A 14,537-nucleotide genomic window follows, 5' to 3' on the forward strand; every position below is an offset into this window, starting at 1 on the left:
GTAACAAGTAATGATAAATGTTATTCTTCTTCTTTCATTGATAATATCACTCCTCAAACAGCAGAAAAAGATACGTAGATATAGCAAAGAAATGTTCATGCATTTACCATCACCTCTAGTTTTACACAAGCAATAAAAATTAGAAAGTCTATCGAATAAAATCACTATTGACTCTATGTTGATAAAGAAAAGCCTTTTAGGGGAACATTCATCAAGCCTTAAAGTGTAATTTTTTGGATTGCCTTTAATAATCCATAAATATTTTTTGGATAATTGAATCTAAGCATGATAATGCCAGTGCTATACTTTCCCAACCAAAGTCATGAGACCAGCTTTCAAGGGGAATATAAATACGTACCTAATAGCTAATACTATGTGCCCTCCTAGCTCTAATCAAATAGCAATGGTGAGGACTTTTATACATAAGGCTCAGGATACACATATGCGCATATGCAATAATAAAATATGGTGATGTAATATACAATGAAATATGTTAAAGAATTACAATATAGAACTGTTGCTCTAGTATCTTTATGTATAGTTCAATTTTGAGATAATAATAATCATGTAAAGACAATACAGTAACATCAAATCTATGTAAATGAAATGCTTTGCTGTGTACCCACCCTTTTGTGATCATAATGTTTTATGGTAAATTTAGAAATTTGGCACACTGTGCATGATTGTAAATGAGAGCAAACAGTTAAAAAAAACATCATCTTGTAAACTCAAGATTCCAGTTATAACAGCAACAGAGAAGATTCAAAGCAATATTTCAACTTCATATGAAAGTCATTATCAAGCTAGGTGTGGAAGAAATAATAAGGAATTGTTGTGGCTGAAATAATATGTAATTACAGTTTGCTTTGCTAAATTCCAGGGAATTGACAATATTAGACTTGCAATTTGAAAATGAAAAACTCTAATGAATAACATGTTTGGTCCAGCATAGCTCTTACATTCAACACATTGCATAGCTCAGAAAGTTAGTATTTATAAAGAAGCAAAATGTATGAAAAATGTGCCCTCTCTGTCTGTCACATTGAGCATATATTACAACATATTACTGGAATATTTAAATATCTATGAAATATCCTGAACTAATGTAATATTAAATTATTAGCTCTTATTTTTTTATGTATATTAAGTAACTTTGAAAGCACAATATCCATGTGAGCTAAAAAACAATGAAATTCGTGACGTTTAGATGGTTCACTCGGCCAAAGAGACTCGGTACTGTTGCACCAACTGGTGCACTTTTTCCGCACCGTGACGTAGTGATTCACTATCCAGCCACCGTAACGTAGTAATACAAATTCAGCTCAGTGTAGCTGGATGATGAAACAAATTTTCGCTAAAAATTTCGACACATAAAAACGCCATATTTAGCGACGCATTTTTAAATAATGCGGCAGTAATCAAAATGATACTCACATGTAAACAATCGACGAAGGCTTTTAACAATAATTCTCAATCATCAATGTACATTTGTTGTCAATATATCATCAGTGTTAAGGTATTTAAAGCATTTAGAAACTATAAACGTTCCAATCTGATATATATCTTGTATTTTGCTCGTATTCATTGTAAGTTATAATATTGTGAAATATTAACTATTCAATTTTATGACTGATGCACTCGCATCAGTTGCACCAGCCTGGATCCGCCCCTGATGGATAGGATGGGTTCTGTTGGGCGCCTTGAGTCAGGCTTACATGACGAATTTGCCTTGTTATCTAGGCAACAAAATGAAGATGAAATTTCCCGTTAATTTTCAAAGGACACAAACTTACACGAAAATATGTTTACTCCACGTGATTTTGTTATGAGAGATGCTAATGGACTTGAGGATAATAAAACAGATTATTCATCTACGGAATCAGCGGAAAGATCTAAACTTTTCATAACTCTTTAGGATAAACTGAAGAACCCCACAAATTGTTGTAGACGAATCCAATGTTTATGCACAACAGAGAAACATGCGATAGGACTTGTTTTCTCATGACATACTTTGTCGTAGTTTGTTGTGTTTCATTGTTGTGCAGTATGAATACATAAATCATGATTATCAATAAATTGGTTTTTATGGATGATACGATTGTCGAATTCTTTTAAAAACCAGATTTGAAACACTTCCAGCCAACTAAAACAGCATTTTACTGACTAACTGCCACAAAGGAACTTACTCAAATCACAACAAATTATGTCATTTGAAAACCAGTGCAGAAATAGCACATTAATGTAAGTTCCAGATCCTTATCATTTTGTCCTTTTCTCAATCTGTTTCATTAGTTTTCATTATTTGTAAGGACTGGAGACTTTGGCTAAGGATGAAGCAATTGTTTTTATGCTTGCCTGTATCATGTGTGAATCGATGGTGAACTGTTAAAAAAAATGATAAATATTACGAGGGATATAATTCCACGTTGAATAATTTTAGCTGTAAGTCAAATTGTAACAGTTTAATCACAAAATGTTTATATATGAGTGTTAATTTATTAAACTGTCTTTCAATGCAAACAGTCGTCACTTTATTTTTCCGACACGCAGTTGCCTTCTTTCATTTAAGCTGCGTTTGCGCTATTCCGGATTTGCTCATCACAACATCTTCATTTGCTTTAAAGGGTAACTGGTTGGATTAAATTCTTATTAAGTTGATAGATTCAATTTATTTAATTGTGTCTCTGATATTGGACCTTATCACCGACTTTTAACACATAGAAAATTAAACCTTCCTTGGTAGCAATCCAGTGCAATGTAAACGAGGTCTTAGTTTAAGTAAATTATTGGCTAAATCGGTTGAGAACATGTAAACCGCTTTAACCAAAGACATTTTTTTAAACCACCAGTGAAAAATTCGACAAGACCACGACAGTGTTATTGGCGCAATCTGCATATTTAGAATTTGTAAATCAAATATTCCTGGTGCGTATGTTGCGTCAAGACTGCCATGTTTGGATCAATGCAAATGAATATTTTATGCTATTGTTGCCAGCAGCCTACGTTTGCGAGCCACATTATTTGATAATTCCCTGGAGGTTGGTTGGAATCCAAGAATATGTACTTAAATTTGCACATAGTATGTTGAGTCTTACCACATGATAAAAATTAAACGGAAGGGCCACTCTTTAGAAGTGTACACCGCGTTCTCAGGTCCGCCATCATTCCAGAAAGATACTTAGGGTTTTTCACTTGTTTCCAACCACTGCAATTACACGACGTCATTTCTTCACAATGAAATCGAAAGTATTTCAATATAACAAATGACGTCGTGCCATTTCAGTGTTTGGGAACAAGTGAAAAGCCCTAAATATCTGTATGTACCAGTACCAACTATCGATTATTAGCTCACTCAGTCACAAATTTTCAGATAAATAGTCTGCGCATGCGCAGTCAACTTGACCAGCTGCCCAAGTTGATGGTCATGGCAACGACTAACTGCATCCACACTCCATCAACTAGCACCGATTTTGACGTAAATAGCATGCTTAGTAACAAATTAATAAAGAAATCATCCGCAGTGCTTTAGCGCATGCGCAGTCCACTTCACTAACTGTTTATAGTCATGGCAACGACTAACCATATGTACTTGCACTAAAGTTGTAGCATTTAGCTCACTTAGTCGCAAATTATTAAAGAAATTACCTGGGCATGCGCAGTAGTGACTTCAATAATACCACAACTATCGTAAGGCTTTGAATTTATGTATATAAATATAAAGCTAAATATATGTTTGATATATGTCAACTAGCAGTGGAAGCTGGGTGCGATATGTATGCAGTGGCTTAGGGGTCCAGACGTTTCGGGTCGCGACCGCACTCTCCCTGCGTACCCTGAGCAAAGCCTATCGCTGGTGATCTCGGGGTCTGATGGGCGGAAGCTTGCTATTGACATCCCCAAGTAGGATAGCGTGGAAGGGGCCGAAATCTTCTACCGAAACGTTAACATGCAGCGTTCTAGTGCCTTACGCTTAAGAAGGTATCGGGAAGCATGGACCGAAAACGGGGGTTTTTTGCTTTTGAGTTCTATCTTTTTGTTTACAAAAGTTCTTCTTACTAAATAAATCAAGCAACGTTTCAATTAACTTCTTTTGACACTGTGCCGTTTTAAGTTAAGACGACCTTAAACGTTTTATATTTACTGTTTCTCATGTATCACGAGCAAACCATCCATGGGCTTTATGGACAACAACAATTATCTATTTCCCTTAATTAACGTCTAGTTCTCAAGTATCTCGGTGTCTCGCGAGGCATGGACCGAAAACGGGATTTTTTGTTGTCAATGTGTGGCTTTTTCCTTTACAAAAATTCTTTTCATAAAAGACATGACAACTTAAAAGTACACGCAATATCTTTTTCATAAATTGATGTATTTTTCATTGTTCTTTATCTTGGGATTCTACAATTTATTTCAAAGTTTTGATTCCGTAAAGTTGGACACATATCCAATTTACTATTTTTTCAACTGAATAAACTGCAGACTGAGTTTTTTAAAATTTGTACTGACAATTGCGAAATATGTTTCTGTGATAAAAAGCAGCGATGTACGTATAGGTACCTTAGTTCTTGGTGTAGCAAATTTCGCCTTTGCACGTTAGCACAAAGCAGTTATGCGTCCGCCGGTTCTCTATGGGACTGTATACTGTCTAAAGCTAGCGCGCAGTCAAACACAACTCTCAAATGTCATCAATTTAATTTTCTAGTCAAAGTTATACATAAATTCCAATTCATGCTCCTTACTTGTTCACAGGCATGAACAAAAGACAATGCCGTCTTAATTTGACCCTTATAAAATACTCAATAATCATAAGTTCCTTATTCCGCTTTAACGATAAGTTCCTAGTCTCAAATAACAATCATAATTTATTTACATAATTTCCGACAATTAGAGATAAAAAAGATTCTGAATATACTTTTCTTCCTAAGATATTGGAATAACTTTTTTGCCTAAATAAAATGATGAAATGTACAATTAATCTATAGATCAAATAGCGCCTTTATCAAGCTGATTTGAGCTCGATATCTTTTACACACAATGAATTCTTACATTTACTTTGTCTATTTACACAAAGACAGATTTTAAGATGTTTTTTCACATGTTAAAAATCACACAGTGATTTTTCACATTTTCTAGGTCAAATAACTTTCATATGTAACTGGTACCAGTAACTTTTTGTATTTGAATGAAAGCAAACCATACACAGCTTTCCATAAATACGCTAATTTAGGTATCAAAGTCACAATCTGGAGAAAAACAGTATTTTTGCAATTTTTAGAGCAAAAACGAGGTTGTTGTTCGATATTTACTCTCTCCAGACCTAAGAACAAAGTTCTGCGTAAACATATCTAAATGAAAATGCTCAATATTTACAAACATATACACTATAAAATGCTTTAAAAAGCAAGTACATTGTGAAAAATACTGTAACTGCCTTTTTTATGTAATTTTAATAACAAGCTTAGACTGCTAAAGTGGCATAAATAGTATTTGTTCCTTAAAAAAGAAGCAACTCACTAATATGATTTTTTCACGTTGGGAATTTTGGGAATGATTTTACGATAAACAAAGCAGAGATTACTCTAAATATTTGAATTTATAAGCATCAGACCTTTATGAATTTCATTTCAGTTTTAACAAAGTTAAGGCAACTTGCTCAAGGTCCTAAATTACAAAAATAGATATTTATTCATGACTCAGTTTGCTGAGCCAACCTGGGTTTCAATTGTACATTCGAGTACGTCGGGGACGATAAGGAACAATATAGAAAACATGAGTGGAACGGAAGTGAGACAAGTGAGACAAGCGAGAGTTAGTGTAGTTAGTGCAGTCTTTCAGAGTCAAAATGACCAGCGATGTTTAACACTAAGACATTGAAACGGAAGTTAATACCAACATTACAAGTCCTTTTTTAGGACTGCGCAAGTCTGCATGTACAATCACAACGTGTACCAACATGTACTGAAAATGCGATGTTTTCAAAGTTGTTCTTTAACATTTCTAATTATTGAATCAAACCAAATCGTCGGTTGTAAGCCACAAAATACAGTATGTCAGACCTATGGCCAGAGACTATAGCTTGAAAACACATGACAAAATCATCCACCCTCATGGGCGTCAATCCTGTCTTAATTGGGGTGGACCATATTCATATATTCTGCTATGCTTGTCTAAGTTCTTTTCAAAACAATTTCATTTTCAAAAGAAATCAGCCTGGCACAACAGAATATATGAATATGGTCCCCCTATTATTGCAGGAATGACGCCCATGTACCCTGAAATCGTTATGATAGCTCCCTCTTCAATGTATAAAAGGACACTTCCACTGTTTCTAACCTAAGCTTCATCTTTCGCTTTTTTTTCCTCCTCTAGTTTCTTTTTCTTTCGTTTTTCATTCTCATTCTTCGCCTCCTGAAAGTAAGATTCAGTTCTGTCAATTTAACGTTATTTTATATCTACTGCGCATGCGTTAAACAGAACTAAAACAACAAAAAGAGACTTACGGCAAAAGATACTAAAAACGTGTAAAAAATGCCAAAGAAATTTTTCGAGGTAATGGTCTTCGGTTGTTCACCAAACGCCGAAACAGATTTCTCGTACTAAAAGTAGAAATATATTTAATGTGTCCTTTTTCATGGCCAAGGGTTAAACTAAATGAAAATTCTCACTCTTGTTTTCATCTCCTTCAAGGAATCATCAAGTTCATTGAACGACGCTCGTGCAGATGTGAGAAAAGTTCCAGTTTCTTTAACGAAATTATCACCAGATAATTTATCCTTATTTTACCATGATAATCATACTCCTGTAAGAAAAATTGGAGCAGTTGTAAGTTAAAGACATTTACATTTTTTTAAGGACAAATTACAAACCTTTTCAACTGTTTTGAGTTCTATTTTGAATTTCTTTACGTCTTTTTGTAACTCTAGAAGACTGGAAAAAAATGTCGTTGGAGCAAGCAATCTTTCCTATCAATGATGGTAATCCATAATTTATGATCCCATTCTATCCTCACCTGACATTAGCAGCTGTCTTAACATCTCCCATTTCTTCCTCAAGCTGCAGTACGGCCGGAAACTGCAGGAACATAAGACGAGACAATCAAAACTAATTTTTTAATGTGAATCTAAAGTGAGTCTAAAGTATAAATTCTTCCACACAAACCTTTTGATCCAAAAGCATGACCAAGTAATCTAAAAGATTAATTTTGCTGTTCGAACTCGATTTTGTGTCCATGATCTTATTGATACTGGCAATTTTAAACCCTGTAGCGTTTCCTCTTTCTCCACGATTCATATAATTCCCAAAGGCTAATACAACTTCCAGTAAATCACGGAATTTTCTGCTGCGGAACACTTGCTTAGATGCTTCTATCACAGCTGTTGAAATAAAGGTATTGTAGTCACGTACAACAGACATTTACTTCAAACAATAAAATGACATCTTTTCAAGAAATGCACGGCTTGTTATCGTTCGGATAAGATTTCAAAAGGTGCTTTGAGGATGTCACCGTGTCATGTCAGATTTATTTTTTTAAACTATTTTACTCCTACTTCATAATTGGAGATAATTTCTTTGAAAGTTTGCTGTATCTAAAACAAATCCTAATTGCGTTTGCTATTATTTATGTAGGTATGGAGATTGGAATTCCTCCCAAAAAATCTATGATCTTTTACCTTTAACTTTTGCTTTTATATCGCCCATTCGTTCTGGGAAACGTTTGACGTAAAACAAAGTTGCCAATCGTTGTTCGTAACGGTTGATTCTAAAAGCAAAAATAAAGATTTGTACGTTTGGTACACGAAATTAAAGCAGTCACTTCACATATACGACATACTTGGACATTTCGTATAAAAATCTGTCTGCTTTGGCAAACTGTTCTTTCTCCTTACTATGATCATCGAGCAGATTTTTTCTTGGGAGTGGGTACGAACTTCAAGAGCTAAACAAAGAGGATGAAGATAGATTCGTTAGTAAAAATGTTTAATTCCTATGTAAGAAGTCGAAGTGAAATTTTACCTGTTCAAGCATTTCTACAGATAATTCGCCATCTTTATCCATGGTGAGAACAGCTCGCTAACTGTTCGTTAGAAGTTTTCAGTTTTGATAACAAAATTTGACAGTTCTAAACAAAACAAGATCTCGATGCAAATTTGAATGCAAAACAACTTCTCAACTCAACATATTTGATAGCATCATGGAACCTGGGCTTTCCTACTATCTATGAATGACAATTCTTGCCTTTGTTCAGCAGCCACACAAGCTTCTGCACCACCGTCTTTCTAAAATGAACAATCAAAATTGCTCTCAACAAAGGATATAGACCATTGAAGAAAGTGTAAAACGAACACAAAATGTACCTGGTCATTCTTGGATTTTTGATATGCCGAGAACATGCGATCAAAGTCGTTAAAATCCATGATTTCATGAATCTGATCAAGCAAAAATTAAATAAATTGAATGAAAAACCTTCAAGAAAGTATTGCTTTGAAAAACATCCGTACCTTCGAGTCGTCAATTACCGTCCAAACTGTTCCTTTTATTTTGGTCTAGAAATGAAAATTTTGTACATAAAGAGACATGCATGGCAATATACATTGTCACTGAATGACATCGCTGACAATGTCAATGCCTAACATAACACTTCACTTACATCAGGCAGTTTTGACCAATTAAATGATTTCAAAGGTTGCGAAGGCTTTGGTACATTTCTCTTTCCTTTTCCCTGTAATGCGCCTGGTAGGCCAGGGGCACCTGGGGGTCCAAGGGGAGGTAGTGGACCTTGAAAAACAAGAGAGAGCAAATGATAGATGTTCAGTTCAGAACATCACAATAATCAAAATTATTTTACGCAAATAAAAATGTCACCTGGTATTGCACCCCCGAAAGGTGGAGGTGATGGTGGCACTCCTGATAAAGGTGGTGGTAGTGATGGTCCGCTAGGAGGTGGTGGTACTCCAGGAGTAAGTAATCCAGCTAACGGAGAAGGGGGAGACGGACCAGCATGTGCTTCAAGATTAGGAATTTCCTTTTCTTGTGACGTCGATTGAAGGCTTATTTCAAGTTTATCTAACTTATCTCGCATTTCTTCCAAATCTAAAATACACGTTACATTACAACCGAAGAATAACATGAAAATGATTATTCTTCGGTTATTGAATTACTGATTATTAAAAAACATTCGCATTGAGCACTCATACACAGACAATTTTATGTCTGTGTATGAATATTATTAATATTATTTTAAGCATTGAATATTATTCTAGATCATTTCTGCCTCTGAACTTAGCAACCTAGCTGTGAATTGTCATATCTTGGCAACGATGGGTCAAATTCATGTCTTCCTGGACGAGAAATTTTCAAATGAATACGAAAGCCGATATTTTTCACATATCGGGAATATTTTGATGTCAAATTGATTTACATAACTTGTTTCATCTATGACGTATATTTGACATAAGAGCAAGGTCGCGAAATGTCTTGGATATTTTAAAATATTTGTTTGTAAACGTTATCAGCCATATATTTCTATAGTAATTGTATCTCAAATGGGTAAACAGAAACGAATTCCGCATACATAATTAGGCTTTACTTTTGGTACATATGGAAGCTATATAAAATCTATTATCAGATCAGTGGCTAAACACTAAATGAGTACAAATAACTCAGAGACGTAGTCATGAGAGTTAACATAAATGTATATTCAAAAAATTACAATTGATAAGAGATTTTAAGACGGAATATATCAATGTATTCGAATTCATTACAACGAGTGATTAACTTATATGGAGAAAAAACGGTAAAACTATAGCACATTACTAGAAACGAGCTAATCGTTGAAAACATGACATCACTTTAATGTTAAATATAAATAAAATACTCTACAATACAGCTTGCTTATTACAACTATAAAGTGAACATGTTTGCAATACTTACCGTATTCACAAAATGTTTCGATCATATCGACCGTTTTATTATTTGTAGCCTGCAGGAAAAATGGAGAAAATGATTAAAATAGATTTTTTACCATCACAATTCGCCATGTCGATGTCCATCACATGGCGAATATTATTTGTGGCCTGTTACGTAAAAAATATAAAAATAATTAATGCATCAATTTGTGCAATAATACTTAAAACTATGCGCGTTTTACTTCAATAATAAGAAAATTAGTAGAAACAAAAACGCTGCATTTGGTCTTCCAAGATAAATTATGAACAAACAAAAAATTAAAAACATCTATTGCACGAACGATTTTTTGTTGATCCTTTAAAGATATAGTAAACTACGCGTACAATAATAATTTCATGACACTTTTTGCAAATATTTTCCACTTATTATTTTATAAGCAGATTTGTTTGTAAAAGTTCTACATTTTTTGCTTTTATCATACAGTGGAATGTTTCCTTTTTGCAACAACATACAAAGTTTATGACGATATTATACATGAAACTTTTATATCAGTTTATGGAAGAAAATGACTGATTCGTATACCAACATAGAAAAGACTTGTGATATATATACGTATATAAATTAAATCATAACAAGACCTACATTATCGCAAAAGTTAAATTGAGCGATTGAAAAATTTAAATCGTCTTAAATTTCACTACTATAGAAAGCAGGCTGCTTTGATAAATCAGTAATAGAAAAATTACCTCCTCTTCATCTCTTCTCATCTTAATGCTTTCTCCTGAATTATGATTGAAAGTAATAGGTTATACGCATTGATGAAAATAGTCACTGATTTTTTTTAAGATTAGGTAACAAAGAGTAACTTGTTAAATCAGAACATCACACGACATTTTTTCTATTAATCATACGTTCGTGTGACACATTCCATGGCTTTGCTGCATGAAGTCCTTTTATTTGACTAGCAATTAACTAGGACATTACACTAATTCTTAGTTAAATTATTATTCTTAACGAATGATCTTTGGTAATTTGCCACTTTAATCAAAATTGTTGTGAACTACGTATGATTACCGCAATTTGCCTTATTCAAATATTTGTCGCAAAAATTTATATGTTGGTTACACAATAAAAAAATTAAACATGTAAAAAATATCACAAAAACCTGGTAACAACATTAATATATCCCATTGAACTAAAATACAGGGAGCACTACCTGTAATACAAAACCATTATAATTTTTTTAAGCCGTGATTTTACCCCAAACACGCGTGTGTAGTCAATCATATAATACTCCGCAAGAGAATCTCGAAACACTAAACACGCGTGTCTTGGGTAAAATCTCGCGTTTCTGGCGTAAGTTATGTCTTTAATTATTTGCTTGATGTTGCGTTCCATGTACTTTAGTTCAATGATATATACAAAAATATATTTTTAGTAACCCATATCCTAGGACTAATGGCAATTCGCACTTAATTAGTTTGCTAATCGAATTAGTTGATTTCGAATTCGATTCTTTTAAAATGAAAAACACAAGTGTTCACAGTTAAAGTTTTATCCGCATTATTTTTCGCTTGATAACATAGTATCATAAGAAACTTAATAGGACAGATATGGATTAGCAGGTATTTTAGTCAACTTATAGGGTATTGTGGGTACATACTTTAGCATCTATATTTTGTGTAAAATTACTATTTGCATTTGCTTCACATGATTGACAATAAATTATGGCGCCTTTCCTAGACCATCTTTGAATCTTTGATAATAACAATATTTAACGAGTACAAATGGCGGAGATTACTGCAATGGGCATACTTTCACGGGAATACGAAAAGAACGTAAAAAATCAGCGAAAATATCTAGTGTAATACAAAAAAATCCTGCAATACAAAAAGAATGCAAAGCGTCGCATCGCGTTACTTCTTGAATTGAAAAATTGCTGCAAGCAAACACAGCAGAACGAAAAGCGTGATATATGTGATCGCATGAAAAGTCTGGTCACAAAGCTAAAAACATGTAATTGATCAAGATTGATCCGATTCTTTTCGTGTTGCATGTTCACATTATCATGCAGACTAAACTAATCCGATTGGAAACCACCTTCTCAAGTGGCCCAAGTTACTTCGGACCGACTTCGTTTCTGCATCATTTACAAGTGTTAACTTTAGCCCTCATACGGAAGCGAATCGATTTCGAATCGATTTAAAGTGTTTGTGTGAATGGGCCCTAAATAAAATATTTTAGTCACATCATGCATAAAACAATGAATCCTGATGGATTAAAAGTCAGCATTAACATAGAATGATTAAATGCTTGTAGAGCACTCTAGTTTTGTATTTTTCACAAAACTTGATTACTTTCGATCTTTAAAGTCGTTAAGCATGAGCAAGAAAAAGCTGTGGCCTGGTCAGTCTGGCAAGTTTTAGTACTGCCGTACTGCTATGTAAATTTTAAAATATTTTTATTTCTTTTTTTGTTTAGTAGATTGTTCCTATTGCAATGAGTGAACACAAAACAATTTATATTGCAGGATAAAATTTCTTCGTTAGCTAAAACACTGAAAATTATACAAATAACTCAGAAACGTTAACTTGAGAATAAAGATAAACGTATATTCAAATCACACTTGATTTGGACAGTTTATGAGGGAATATGTTATCATATTTTAATTTATTACAACAGATGTTCAAATGAAATGGAAAAAAAACTTTAATTAGCACATACTAGAAATGGCCTAGTCTTACTCTCCAACAATATTTCCTTATATAAAACTATAAAGTAAACAACATTTCTGCTATACTTACCGTATTCACAAAAGGTTTCGCTTATATCGAGCACTTCAATATTTGTTTCCTGTTACGTAAAAATGAAGAAAATGATTAAAATGGAATTTTTACCATACTACCAGTTTGGCGACAAGAATTCCCCGACGGAAGGGATAAGGTCTATGATGGGAGGCAGACTTAAATAACTTATGTGACAATGCACTGTATATGCAAATCTTTTTTTCAGAAATGATTTTAAAAATTTATTATCTATCCTCGTAATTATCCTCGTTACCAAACGTAACGAGCTTGTCTCCTCTTGTCGCCATAAACACAAGGCACTTTTATCTAATTTGCAATCGTACACCTAGCTTTTTATGTAATTCTACCTTAATTTTTATCCTAACTTCCTCTTGTATATATAGTTAAGCACGTTCTTTTGTATTTACTTAATATTATCATCTGAAGAGTGAGAAATCACGAAACAGGCTTGAAGGGATGAAATTATAGTTTTTGTGTATTTTCTTCTTCTATCAATATTTATGCTCTGCTCTAAGCATCGAGCACTGTAATTACGGAGATTCAAATAAACAAAACTTCCTATATAAATATATATATAAAAGTTTGAAAATTTGTAATCCAGGCATTGAATACATAAAAGATAAAAGTTTTTCCGGATTTTTAATTGATTTTTATTGAGCTTTCGACTCGTTGCTTCGAGCCTTCATCAGAATGAGGATATTTATTTACACGTGCGTTTTAGCTTGGAGACGTTTAGAGCGTCTAATTGGATAAGTGGGTGGATTAATGTGATTGGATGGGGTGAAATACGTTGCCATGGGTTTGGTGTATTGTTAATATGATTGGTGTTAATAATATTAGAGTGTAGTGTTATAGTTTTGGTGTTGTTTGTAGTTTTTATGTCCTGTTTCTTTAGTTGTGAGTATATGATGGGTATGTCGATATGTCTGTTTATTGTGTCGTTGTCTTTACTGTACCAAGCTTCTTTAAATTCGCGTGCGTGTTTAGTCTGTGCGCGTCCGAGTACTTTAGTTTCTGTCCAGTCGAATGTGTGGTTGTTTCCGTGGGTATGTTCTGCCGGTAGTGAGTTCGGATCTCGTCGTTTTATGGCGTTTTTGTGTTCTGTGAGTCTTGTTTAAATTTTCTTAGATGTTTGTCCTATATATATATATATATATAAGTTTGAAAATTTGTAATCCAGGCATTGAATATATAAAAGATAAACGCTTCTCCGGATTTTTAAATGATTTTTTATTGAGCTTTCGACTCGTTGCTTCGAGCTAAAAGCACGTGTAAATAAATATCCTCATTCTGATGAAGGCTCGAAGCAACTAGTCGAAAGCTCAATAAAAAATCATTTAAAATCCGGAGAAACGTTTATCTTTTATATATATATATATATATATATACAAAGTGTATTACAATGTGCCCTCCCGGCTATCACCATATTAAAATGGTGACTCCTGCACTTGGGACACAGGACGTACGGTTTATATATATATATATAGGAAGTTTATAATTTATGATTTTCCGTATAAAACAGTGCTCGATGCCCGAGAGCAGAGCGTAAATATTGATAAAAAGAAGAAAATACACAAAAACTACAATTTCATCCCGACAAGCCTGTTTCGTGATTGCTCACTCTTTAGGGGATTAAATCCAGGCTTGTCGGGATGAAATTGTAATTTTTGTGTATTTTCTTCTTTTTATCAATATATATATATATATATACAGGTATTATACGAATACGCGGTACTTATAACGAATCAGTGCTGTACTAGGAAATAATTTATTCAAATATAACAGGCAATATCAAACATGCACAAGTAAAAAATAACTCCAGTT

The 14,537-nt window shown here is 33.7% G+C and overlaps 1 pseudogene; it reads right to left on the reverse strand.

Moving 5' to 3' along the window:
• Positions 1-6,279: 6,279 nt before the first annotated feature.
• Positions 6,280-9,000, reverse strand: LOC124457346 (annotated as a pseudogene).
• Positions 9,001-14,537: the final 5,537 nt, after the last annotated feature.

This window comes from Xenia sp. Carnegie-2017, unplaced genomic scaffold (assembly GCF_021976095.1).
Source record: "Xenia sp. Carnegie-2017 unplaced genomic scaffold, XeniaSp_v1 HiC_scaffold_6, whole genome shotgun sequence".
Classification (NCBI taxonomy): domain Eukaryota; kingdom Metazoa; phylum Cnidaria; class Anthozoa; order Malacalcyonacea; family Xeniidae; genus Xenia; species Xenia sp. Carnegie-2017.